The following is a 12604-nucleotide window of genomic DNA, read 5'->3' as shown; positions in this document are numbered from 1 at the left end:
TCACTGCTTAGTTTTAAGATACCTAAAGCCCTATTTAACACTGGAGGTAGATACGTTTTTTTTATTTTGTGTATACTACATTTATAAGCTCAGGTGCCCATGTTCGATGTCAATGTGGTGATTAAACTTTAGTGTAACAGCCTTCTTTACAACTATTTGATATGTGAGCAGACTTATTAAATGAAGGCTCTCCTTTGGTACTGGTGACTTCAGCTTGTGTCTTGAGTGAGCTTTAGTGCTCCCCTCCCCCAGGCAATTTAAAAGGGCCCAGGCCCCGGCTGCACAGCGGAGCTGAGCAGCGTCTGCCTGCTCACTCCACATGTCTGCCAGCCCCTCTCTGCGGCCCAGGGGTGGGGCTCTGCCACTGCACATTGCCACCGCCCCGAGCATCCCTGCGGCCAATGGGAAGCTGCGGGGGCTGTGCCTGGGGGCAGCAGCGTGTGGCGGCCCCTCGTCCCAGCCCAGCCCACCTTGGAGCCCCAGGTAAGTGCCACACATCCCAACCCCCTCCAAACTCCTTCCCAGAGCCTACACCCCCACCCCACACACACCCTCCCCCCTCCAAACTCCCTCCCAGAGCCTGCACCCCTCCCCCCTCCTAGAGCCTGCAATCCCACCCCCTTCTCCTGCACTACCAGCCCAGAGCCTGCACCCAGCACCCAAACTCCCTCCCAGACCCTTAGGCAGGTGGGGGGCAGAGTGACATTATTAGTCAGCTGGGAGGATTTGAGGACTGATAGTGGCCCTAAGGTAAATTGAGTTTGAGACCCCTGTTCTAAACTACATCTTTTCATACTGAATCATGGACGTTTTTTATTGGAATTGGTGAATTTTCCTAAATGGTTGGAAGGAGTCTACCAGAAAAATTAACCTCTTGATCTCTACCCACTTAGGTGCATTACTTACGGGGGAAAGGTACATGAACTCCCATCCAGTAAGTAAAGAAACCATCCCTCAAAAGTAGATCATTTGACAAGTTATGCAGAACTCCAATAGTGTGTTGCTCGCAGACCCCACAAACAGATCTCTGTGGTGTGCCCCACTCATGAAAGAGCTAGCTTCAATCTGAGACAACTCACATAGCTCTCATTGATTGTAGACAGTATTTCAGTCAAGATTCTCTTTCTTGCCAAGTAACCGGTAATTAGACATATTGTGGTACACTGCCCAACCCCATCCTTGAAGAATTGCCTAGCACAGGAGACAACACCCATTCTGCCTTTCACACAGAGAGGATCCTATCTGTTTGAATCAACCATTTCTGGAAATACAAGGTCAGTGAAAGCTCTGAACCACACCTCATGGATCTTATCTCAAAAGAGGTGCATCTAGAGCAGTGGTCGCCAACCAGTCGATTACACTCTCTGGTGCCACAGCATGGCTGCCGCTAAGGCAGGCTCCCTGCCTGCCCTGGCCCCATGCCGCTCCCAAAGAGCCCAGCACAGCGCTACGGGCCGACGGGGCAGGTCTCCCTCTGCACAGTACTCCTGCCTGGAAGCACTGCCCATGCAGCTCCCATTGGCTGGGAATGGGGAGCTGTGGGAGCGGTGCTTGCAGAGAGGGGTGACGCGCAGAGCCCTATGCACCTCGCCACAGGGGCATGTTGGCAACTTCCAAGAGCAGTGTGGGGCCAGGGCAGGCAGGGAGCCTGCCTTAGCCTTGCTGCGCTGCCAACCAGGAGCCACTCAAGGTAAGTGCTGCCTGGCAGGAGGCCGCACCCCAACCCCCTCCCAGACACAGAACCCCATACCCCCTCCTGTACTCCAAACCCCTTATTGCACCCTGTCCCCCAGCCCTGAGCCCCCTCCTGCACCCCAAGCCCCTACCCCCCCTTAGAACCAGCACCCCCTCCAGCACCCCAACACTCTGCCCCAGCCCAGAGCCCCCTCCTGTACCCAAACTCCTTCCCAGAGGTCCTTCTCCATTCTGCACCCCAATCCCCTGCCCCAGGGTCAGCCCAGAGAGCCCTCCCATGCTGCGAACCCCTTGGAGCCAGCCCATAGCCTGCACCCCAACCCCCTACTCCAGCCCAGTGAGGGTGAGTGGGGGAGAGCGAGGAATGGGGGCAGGGGGAAGTGAGCAGGTAGGGCAGATCCTGGGTTGCTCTTAAATTCAAAAAGTGATCTTGGGCATAAAAAGGTTGGAGACCACTGATCTAGAGACTGTCCTAGAGAGAAAAGCTCCTTAAGAATGAAGCCCCATGTATGTACAACCCATCTCAAGCAGAAAGCATGTGATTACTTCAGTCTGATTGAGGGAATCTGGAAGCCCCTGCCTAACTGCAACTAGAGCCTGAACAAGCCACTACTTCATGGAGGCAGTCAATCACATGTAGCAAAAAACACCTGACTTTAACACTACAGCATCCATAGCTGTCACCTCATATAGAGGTCTCCTATGCTATGCCATTACAGCAACTGTTATGGCTATCAGGACCTAAATCTATAACTTAATCCATTTAAGCACGATGGCTCCAATGTGTCTTCTCTTAGGTCCACACCATTGATACTGTACCAGTGCAGAAGGCCTTGAATCCAGCTGGGCTTCCACACAAGGTACCCCAATCATCTACGTGGGAAAAGCTGGAATGTTGGGTCTTTAAGAAGGAAGCCCATTGCCTCCGGCAGCACAAACAGATGTTTGGACAGTTGGAAGGAACCCACACTGCAAGCAAGTGCATATGAGCTTCTTATGGCTCTAGCTACATAAGAGATCACCACATCTCATTCTCCCTTACAGCTATCTTCTGCCACAACAATTAAACTATTGATCAATATGGGCAACTCAGTCATGGGAGACAGAATCTTTGCAAGAACCAGCCCAAGACTATAGAACTCACTGCTGGATAGCATAAGAATAAGCACTAACCATGTGACTTTGCAGGATAAATGCAATACACCCCTCTGTTCTCAAGCTCTCTTTTAACCGCATCCTTACCCACACCTACACCCATCACACTTTTTCCAGGGGCTTGTCTACAGAGATTTAGTCACACCAGAGGGGTGTAAATTTTAGTCCTCACTAGCATATCATGCACTACTGGCTCCTGTGGAGCCTGATGGCATGCACTAAAAGTATGTTAATGTACTCTATATTAACACGCACTAAGGAACTTTTAGTGCACCCCATCTGGGTCAGGTTAGTGTGCAACACATGAGGATTAAAATTTACATCCCTTTGCTGTGCACTAAAGTACCATGTTGACAAGCCTTAGGATAATAAATACAACATGCAAGCACACACAAGCCTACTTTTGCTAGAAGGTGGGGGAAGGTGGCGGGAGGGGAGAGAGAGAGGTTCTTACTCTTGGAAGGCTGTGACAGTTCTTTGCATAGCCAAGTCTGAGAGTCACCTTGTTACCCCCTGCTTTCTGCAAAAAGAATCTTTATTGAGGTAGCTGGGCATCAGCTCCCTGACACCACCAGCCTTTCAACCACTCAAGCACTCTCCTCTGGGCTATGGCAGCCCTAAATTTGCCTCACAGGTTAACAATAGATGCGCCTCAATCCTCAAGTCCCTTTGAGTCATTCCCCTGTGATATCCAGCCCCCGACACCGGCTACTCACAGAAACTCCAGATTCTCTGCACCCAAAGGTTCAGCATACCCCAATTTACCAATTTTACCTTAAACCACCACTCCTGTACAACACACGGCACTTGTGAGCACTTGAGCTTATTTGTTTTACTGTAAGAAATAAGATTTAACTAGAAACAAGAGTGGTGGAAACAAAAGGGTTACAATATCAAACAAAATCATAAAATGCGAATCTGAGTCTACACATATCAAGTTACCCTTCCAATTTAATAAAGTAGATTTTCCCCCAAAAGGTCAGTCTGTTGCAGGGATAGCTGGTTTCTTAGGAACCATAATCTGAAAGTTCAGGAAAACATCCCCGCTCCACACAGGGTTATCCTCAGTAAATGGATAGGATGCTTCTCCCTCCATGTTGTACCAAAAACAGCCTTCAGTTTCTATTCATAGACAGGGTGAATATCTGCTTGTTGTAATGTTTTCTCTTTTGTTTTTACCTTTAAGTGGTTTCATTTGTTTGTTGCTGTCTCTGATGGCTTACCATTCAAAGTCTTAGTATTGTTCAAGGCTAAAACAACTGAGCTTGCATAGCATCACCAGCCAAACAGGATGAGGTGGCAACTCCCCCTTGCCCAAATGGGCCATTACAAGAATAAATTATCTCCAGGTGACTAATTTCTACTCTAAGAGCATAAAGCATACTTTCAATATAAATACATTGTTTTTTAAAAATACCTGTACATACACCTTGCAATGATTATGAATCTTAATAAGTTGTAAGATGGCTACACAAAGCTCATATGTTACTGTTCACAGATAAATGTCGTGTAAGACGCGTTTAGTGTAGTTAGTCTGTCAACTCTCGGTAAGAGATGTTTGAGAACAGGGGATCTATTGCCAAGGGGTCTCTGTCCCAGAGACACTCAAATATTATGGTATTAGGCTATGGCTGCCAAAGTATTTTACAGAAATGCATAATTGATGCCAGACCAAAAGGCTACATCCAGAATTATTAGTGTTGTTCTCTTATAAGAAACCTGTGATACTTCCAATGGTTGCACTGCATTCCCCACTCCCCACCCCGAAACACACTTAAGTGTTTGTAAAAGTCTGGAGAGCACAGCCAGTCACTTTCCTTAGGAAGCTACAAAAATTGCAGACACACTGTTTTCTACCTTTTCCTACCAGAAATACTAGATTGGGGGTCGGCAACCTTTCAGAAGTGGTGTGCTGAGTCTTCATTTATTCACTTCAATTTAAGGTTTTGTGTGCAAGTTTTTTAGGTCTCTCTCTAGAAGTCTATATATTATATAACTAAATTATTGTCATATGTAAAGTAAACAAGGTTTTCAAAATGTTTAAGAAGCTTCATTTAAAATTAAATTTAAATGCTGATCTTATACCACTGGCCCGCTCAGCCCACTGCCAGCCTGGGGTTCTGTTCACCTAGGCCAGCAGCAGGCTGAGCGAGGCCTGCGGCCGGGAACCCAGCTGGCAACGGGCCGACAGCCAGAACCCCAAACAGGCAGTGGGCAGAGTGGCTCAGCCCGCTGCCACTCAGCCCGCTGCCCGTCTGGAGTTCCGTCCGCTGGCTCCTGCCAGCCAAGGTCCTGGCTGCCGGCCCCTCTCAGCCCGCTGCCGGTCTGGGATCCCAGCCCTGCCCACATAGAGTGGGTACCTACCTTCTCCTTGGTTCTAGCCCATTCTCTTCCTCTCTCTCTGCACTGAGCTGAGGGTGGGAGTACACTGAGCACAGGGCTGGGGGTGACAGAGCAGGCTGGGGGTTGGGGTGTAGGGTCTGGCCAGGAACTAGAATGAGGGAGGGGGCTCAGGGTTGGGGCAGGAGGTTTGGGTGTAGAGTGCTTACCTGGGCAGCTCCCATTTGGTGCGAGGGGTGCAGGTGGGAATGTGGCAGGGGGGTGTGCAGGAGCTCCTGTTTGGTGCTCAGGGTGGGGGTGGGAATCTGGGGGGTGCAAGAGTCAGGGCATGGGGGGTCCTGGAGTCATGGGGGGGTGCAGGGGTCAGGGCAGAGGGCTGGGGGTGCGGGCTAGGGTTGTGGGGGTGTGGGCTAGAGTTGTGGGGGTGCTCCCAGCCCCCTGCCTAGAGTGGCTCATGGCAGGGGACTGGAGGGGATATGCCCTGATTCCAACCCCCTTCCCCAAGGCCCCGTCCCCACCTCGTCTCCGCCTCCTCCATGGAGCAGCGAGCATGCTGCGGCTCTGCTTCTCCCCTTCCCTCGCAAGGGCCATCAGCTGATTGGTGGCAGGGACAGAGAGGAGGAGGGGCAGGAATCCAGGACGCTGGGGAAAGAGGCGGGGCGGGGGGAAGAGCTTGCCTGCCTTGCAGCAGTAGCCGGCAGGACCAAGCTTTTTCACCCTGCCCCCGCCGGGGGGAGGAGAGCAAGGGGGGGACAGCAGAGAAGAGCAGGCCGGGGCGGGCAGGATTTTTAATGGCACGCTGCTGCCTGCCGGGGTCCCGGCCACTGGCCCAGCTCAGCCTGCTGCCAACCTGGGTTCGGCAGCAGGCTGAGCGGGGCCAGCAGCTGGGACCCAGCAGGCAGCAGTGTGCCATTAAAAATCAGCTCGCAAGCCATAGATTGCCGACCCTGTACTAGATCCTTCATATTCAGAATGCCCTTTCCTTTTATTCAGAAATACCTGAAATAAAGAATCTGTTTCTTCTTTCACCTAGTGGCATGAGCTGAATGGTATTCTTTGTCAGGAGAAATTAAACTTCTGGTAGCCTTCAGGAAATTATTTAAGATCAATTCAGTAGCCCCACTTAACAATGCTGGAGACCCAGAGCCTTCAGTGACAAATGTCCTTTAAATGTCTCTCCCCTCCCCCTTTCCCATAGGGACGTATACTAGCTAACCCAGAGAAGCCAAAGGATTCCAGGCCAACAGCTCAGTGACACTGGTAGCTTTGCACCAAAAATGTCTCGCGTGCTTCATGCTGAAAAAGGTGACAACCTCAAAGGGATTCACTGCAACAAATAAGAATGCTTAAACAAGTCTTTCAGAATGCCCTTCAGATCACAAATTTTCGTAAGTGTTCCACAAAGCTATGCTAGCACTATGAGATAGTTAAATCCCAAAATGCCCTGATACAGGACCAGCTGAAAGAACTACATATGAACATGATAAAAGAAAAGGAGTACTTGTGGCACCTTAGAGACTAACCAATTTATTTGAGCATGAGCTTTCGTGAGCTACAGCTCACTTCATCAGATGCATACCGTGGAAACTGCAGTAGACATTATATATACACAGAGACCATGAAACAATACCTCCTCCCACCCCACTGTCCTGCTGGTAATAGCTTATCTAAAGTGATCATCAAGTTGGGCCATTTCCAGCACAAATCCAGGTTCTCTCACCCTCCGCCCCCCCCACAAACTCACTCTCCTGCTGGTAATAGCTCATCCAAAGTGACCACTCCCCCTATAATGTGCATGGTAATTACCAGCAGGAGATTGAGTTTGTGTGTGTGGTTTTTGGAGGGGGGTGAGAGAACCTGGATTTGTGCAGGAAATGGCCCACCTTGATTATCATACACATTGTGAAGAGAGTGGTCACTTTGGATGGGCTATTACCAGCAGGAGAGAGAGTTTGTGTGGGGGGGGGGGGGGAGGGGCGGAGGGTGAGAAAACCTGGATTTGTGCTGGAAATGGTCCAACTTGATGATCACTTTAGATAAGCTATTACCAGCAGGACAGTGGGGTGGGAGGGGGTATTGTTTCATGGTCTCTGTGTGTATATAATGTCTACTGCAGTTTCCACGGTATGCATCCGATGAAGTGAGCTGTAGCTCACGAAAGCTCATGCTCAAATAAATTGGTTAGTCTCTAAGGTGCCACAAGTACTCCTTTTCTTTTTGCAAAGACAGACTAACACGGCTGTTACTCAAACCCATGATAAAAGTGTTTTTTCAAACTGATCTGCAGTGTGGACATGCTGAACCAATGCAAAGACAATCCATGCAAATAACTCTTATATGCAACCCATGTCCCTATAATAGCATACTTGCTTAGTACAGATGGAACCAAAGAATTCCAAAGAGATGGGCTGTAACATGAATTGGACATGCTACAAGAAAGCCCAACAGCCTTATGTATCTGGAAGTTTGGGATGGAGGAAGACTAAAAACAACATTTATCTATGTTGCAGGTAATACTTCATGTTTGTAATCCAAACTTTGTGTCAAACTATCAACACTTATAATATCCTAATAGATAAAATAAGCCATTGTAAATAAATGTGAGGTTTTCCTGCATTATGTCAGATACATTTATTTTAAGACACGTGGAACTGGATTTGGTAACTGCAACTGGAGTAACTGACTTTGGCCCATAAGGGAAGCAGAAACAGAAATGTGGTAATAGTGTAGTCACTCTGTCAAGGCTGAATCTGGTTTTGATTCCCCTTCCCAGCTAGTGCAGCTGGCATAGGCCAAGATGAACATAAGGAGAGCCAGAAGACCCAAGGGATTCCAAACCTGGCATCCTTATCCACCGTGAATGGGTGTGTTATTTTTAAATTTTGTAAATAAGCACCTAGGTGCTAGATAATAAAAAACAACCAATAAAAGGAATGGCCTGCTTTTCCTGAGTCAGAGCAATTAGGACACTGAAAGATCTTATAGTAACTCCAGCAAAGACTGTATGCTCTTTTCAGAATGTCTGGAATATAAAATTTTATGGTATACCCTTCCAGCTTGGTCTGCTGGATGTATATTTGTGGAAGCATCAGCTACCTGTTTCTTTTCCCTTGACTAGAATATTTAAATTGTGGAGAATACTTCAATAAACTAAAAAAGTTATTGTGTCCAGGACATCTGGATGAAGGGGAAGAGATAGAAGAAACTTTTATTCCATTAAATTAATCAAAAAAATCCTGCCCAGGTTGACGTTTACAAGTCAAAGATGATCCTTGTGAAAGGTGTTAAGGGACTGCCAAAAAAAAAATTTCCAAAGAGAACAATCTTGCTTGCAATGCTTTGCAAAAAAATGAAGTTCCTTATTTTAATTTATGAAATGTCTGAACTTGTCAAATAAGGAAAACATTTTACATCAAGGAAAGTTACAGACAACTTTAAGTAAAATACATGAAAAATTCAGACTACATGCTCTATAGCACTCTCATGCAACAGTTCAAATACTGTTTTAAAAACTAAAATTACCATTTCCAGCAAGTTTAACTGTTTCAATTTACCTTACTAATAACACTGTTTCAGAGGTTTAAATATGCTATATGCTTAAATATACTGTAGAAATTACTGCTAGTATCCCTCTATATAACAGAATTCTTATTTTTAATAAACTCACTGACAACTGAGCTATGCAACATATTTTGATGGTAAATACATTTTAGTGTATTAATTAGTACATTTATTTGCTTGCTGTTGGGTAATTTGGAGAAAATTATAGTGCTTCTATAATAAAAGGGTATTAACTACATTTCATTTTGCCAGGAAAGATGTCACAAAGATACTCTGTTTCAACAACAGCCTGTAACTGACCGCAATCATTTTTTCAAACCCAAAGCAACTGATTTCTAAGATTCAGCTTTCAGCAAAAAGAGTGAATGTTGATACATGGACCCTTTCAATACTAGCACCTTGTGTCTTGTAATGAGGAAAATACCATGGATGGCATCACCACAGTAGAGTACTTCCATTGGGAATGCATATTGCATTAACTTTCATCATAAGAGAAAATTCATTCAATCCCCAAACATCTGTTACGTCAAGTTACATTTGGCAGGAAAATATTTCAAAAGGAGAAAAAATTTTCCAGACTAAAGTAGTATGAACTGAAGTACCACTCAATTAAAGGTGGATTCTCATTAGGGCTGGGTGGAAACTGGATTTTTTGTTTTGTGGGAAATGCTGCGAGTTTGAAAAATAAACTGTTCCAAAAGAGAACAAAGGTAAAAAGTTTCAAAATTTCCAGCAAAACAAAATTTGTGAGAAAAGCTGTTTTCGGTCAACAGAAAAACTGTATTATGGAATAGTAAAAAAAATTAAAATAATTTCAAAACTGAAAATAACGACATTTTCCAAAAAGATTGAAGCAGAACTTATTTTCCCCAGCCATTAAAGTGACATCAGGAGTCCAATAAGTCTAGGTGTCTCCCCGGGGACTTCCTGAGTCATCTATTTTGAATTTCTTCCTCTGAAAGAACCGAATCTAATTGGAATGATTTAATAATTCTGGAAATACTCCCCAGTGACAAGAATGTAGTTTCTCCTCCCAGCTGCTAAACACTTCCAATCATCCTGCAAATCTGTGATGCTCCCCACCTGGACTCTGAGAATCCATCCTGGGGTGAACCAGCCTGGATGTCTAATCTCCCCAAAGCTCACCTGAGAGTAGACAGACAGCTTGAGTCTGGGCAACTGGATTGGCCACTGGGAGCAGAAGAGGATGCCTCAGCCTCCACGCACCAAGAGACAGGAAAGAAGGCAAGACTCAGAGGGAGCCCTGGAGGGCTGGTTCCCCACCTTGAAATCTCCACCTTGCCCCCTCTTAGAAGTTGGGCCCCTCCACACTTTGATCCTGCCTGTCCCGTGCCTGGTGTGCTTGGTGCAGAAGGGCAGGGCCCCAGGGTGTTTCTGGGGCAGGCCCACGCCTTGCGCTGTGTAAGGGTCAGGCACAGCCTCAGCACTGAGTCCATGTCCTAGCAGTGGGGAGGCTACAGGGTGACCTCTCACCTTCGTACACCCAGCGGCCTGCGCTCCCCACTGCCATACTAAAAATTCTGCAAGATTTATTTATCAATAAATAAATGCAGAGGCTTAAAATATTGTGCGCAGAATTTTTAATTTTTTGGCACAGAATGCCCTCAGAAATAATTTCCTAAATGGACCACACTTTTGTAAGCACATGTGTGGTTCCAAGTACTACTTATGAATCCTGCATGATTTTTCAGATGAGATGTGTTCTTGCAACTACAACATTCTGGCACAGTGAATTCTTCCCCCCACATCACCAGCTATAAGCTTTTAGTTTTACACATGTATTCAACTTTGTTTTCTTTACCAGAGCAAGTATTAAAGATCAATACACTTTATTATTACAGACTTTTATCTCAGTGGTTAGGGCTACAGAGATAACATTTGAGGTAAGAAGTTCAAGATTTAATAAAAATTTTTCATAAAGATTTAACACTGCCTAAAAGTTGGGGTTGGTTTTTTTTTTGTTTAAATCCTAAATCTTGAACGTGTAAGGTATTACACTTCAGCTCTGGCCATTAGCCACATAACCTCATAGTAAGGCATATGGTTTCAGTATAAATTACCTACTCAACTAAAATACAAGTATTTCAAAACACAAATTTACTAAGTAAGACTTTTTCAAAATTTCCTAAACACTTTCGCCCCCCTTTTTTAACATTTAAAAAAAAAAAACCAGCAACCTATGGAACAGCCCAAAAAAGAACATTACAAAGAAAACTAAATTTCCCGTAATGTGTCAGTAAATTCAGCTTAGGTTTTCACATGGGCTCAAGACAACATTCACTCTGACCCTGAAGCCATTCTAGATATTGACTCAAAGCAATTGAAGCTGAGCTTTTTGATGAGACTCTATAGTAGGTACTTAAGAACTTTAGAATTCCATTGTCTTTAAGAAAAAAAGAGATAATTCTTCTCTACAAATCTGTGATTGGGATCTTGACAGAAACATAAAGGAGGGTGTTCGCATTTAAGTAGCTATCCTTTTCGAGAACAAAGTCACCCCTCACAAGATGGTTTGATAGGTCTCCTGTTTGATAGCTAACCAGACCTCCTCAAAATGTGAGAGAGCTGAATAAGTATAGACCATATATATACATTTTTGCAACTGAACATCATTAGGGCTGAATTAAAAAGTGTATTCATAATAGCAACTTAATGTAGTTGAACTATGGTGCTTTATCTGCTACAAATTTACTCTGTTTAAAGTCTATGTATGAAATATTTAGATTTGTAGATGAGCACATTACATGAATAAATCTGGTTCCTACTGTTCTATTCAGGTTTTTACTTAAAACAAACACATCTTTGGTCCCAGAGCAGTAGCCACTTAACAATAACAAAATATGATTGTTCTCACTACATACACATCACTTTCTCTTCCTACATTTGTGTAAAATATAGAGAGCGTGCACACACACACTCATGTTATGGCATTTACATCTTTAAACTGTGAACTCCTTTTTTGCATCAGGAATAAAAATCTCAGTTTTAACTATGTATTAGCAAAGTTTTGACTGCTGACATTACCATTCTTGTCTACTACAGAAGTAAAGCTATTAGACCTAGAGTTAGAAACAAATGATGATTATTATTACTTACAGAAAAGAAGAATTATCTCACTGACAGAAGTCTGAGTTGTGGGATCAAGAGTCTAATCCCAGCCATGCCACAGACCTATTCCCTGTCTGAGTTTTCCCATCTGTAAAGTGTACTGGAATCAAACAAAAAATATTTCCCAGGGATTATGCAATGCATAATTCATTTGTGTTTGTGAAATGCTAAAAATTTGGTTAGTGTGTGCTATAAATAAATACAAAAACACTTTTACTACTAAGGTAGGAATATGGCAACTGTTTAGCAACTGGTGTAGTAAAAGTAGAGGGCCTAGAAGTAGAGTCTAATGACCCACAGCACATGGATGCCCAGGCTCCCAAATCACTCACCTGCTTTTGAAAGTTTTACTGTCAGTGACTGATGCAAGAGACCGGGAGTCAGGGTTTCTGGGTTCTAAACCTACCTCTAGAAACAATTTGATATGTGACATTGGCCAAGTCACTTCATCTTTGTGCCTAAATCTCCCCAAACCTCAAAATACTTTGTATATCCAAGTGCTGAACTCATTCTGCAAACAGTGATTTAAACCTCAAAACCCCAGTAAGAGAAGTATTACCTCCTTTTACAGATTAGGAAACACACAGAGGCTAGTTAAGGGATAAGCCCAAAAGTCTCACCATGTCTGTGATGATAGACATAAATTAGAGCCCAGGTATCCTGAACTCCAACCCGGTGCCCAATTCACAGCAGCAGACCTCATGCTGCAATAGCGATTAAGGGA

General features: G+C 44.9%; 1 protein-coding gene across 1 annotated transcript in view; it reads right to left on the bottom strand.

Moving 5' to 3' along the window:
* Positions 1 to 12604, bottom strand: part of BRAF (B-Raf proto-oncogene, serine/threonine kinase) — a 119907-nt gene that overhangs the window by 106187 nt on the left and 1116 nt on the right. The window lies entirely within an intron of this gene.

The sequence above is a fragment of the Eretmochelys imbricata genome, chromosome 1, assembly GCF_965152235.1.
Source record: "Eretmochelys imbricata isolate rEreImb1 chromosome 1, rEreImb1.hap1, whole genome shotgun sequence".
NCBI classification, from domain to species: domain Eukaryota; kingdom Metazoa; phylum Chordata; order Testudines; family Cheloniidae; genus Eretmochelys; species Eretmochelys imbricata.
The sequence above is the reverse complement of the archived record's forward strand: the minus strand, read 5'-3'. Positions and strand labels throughout refer to the sequence as shown.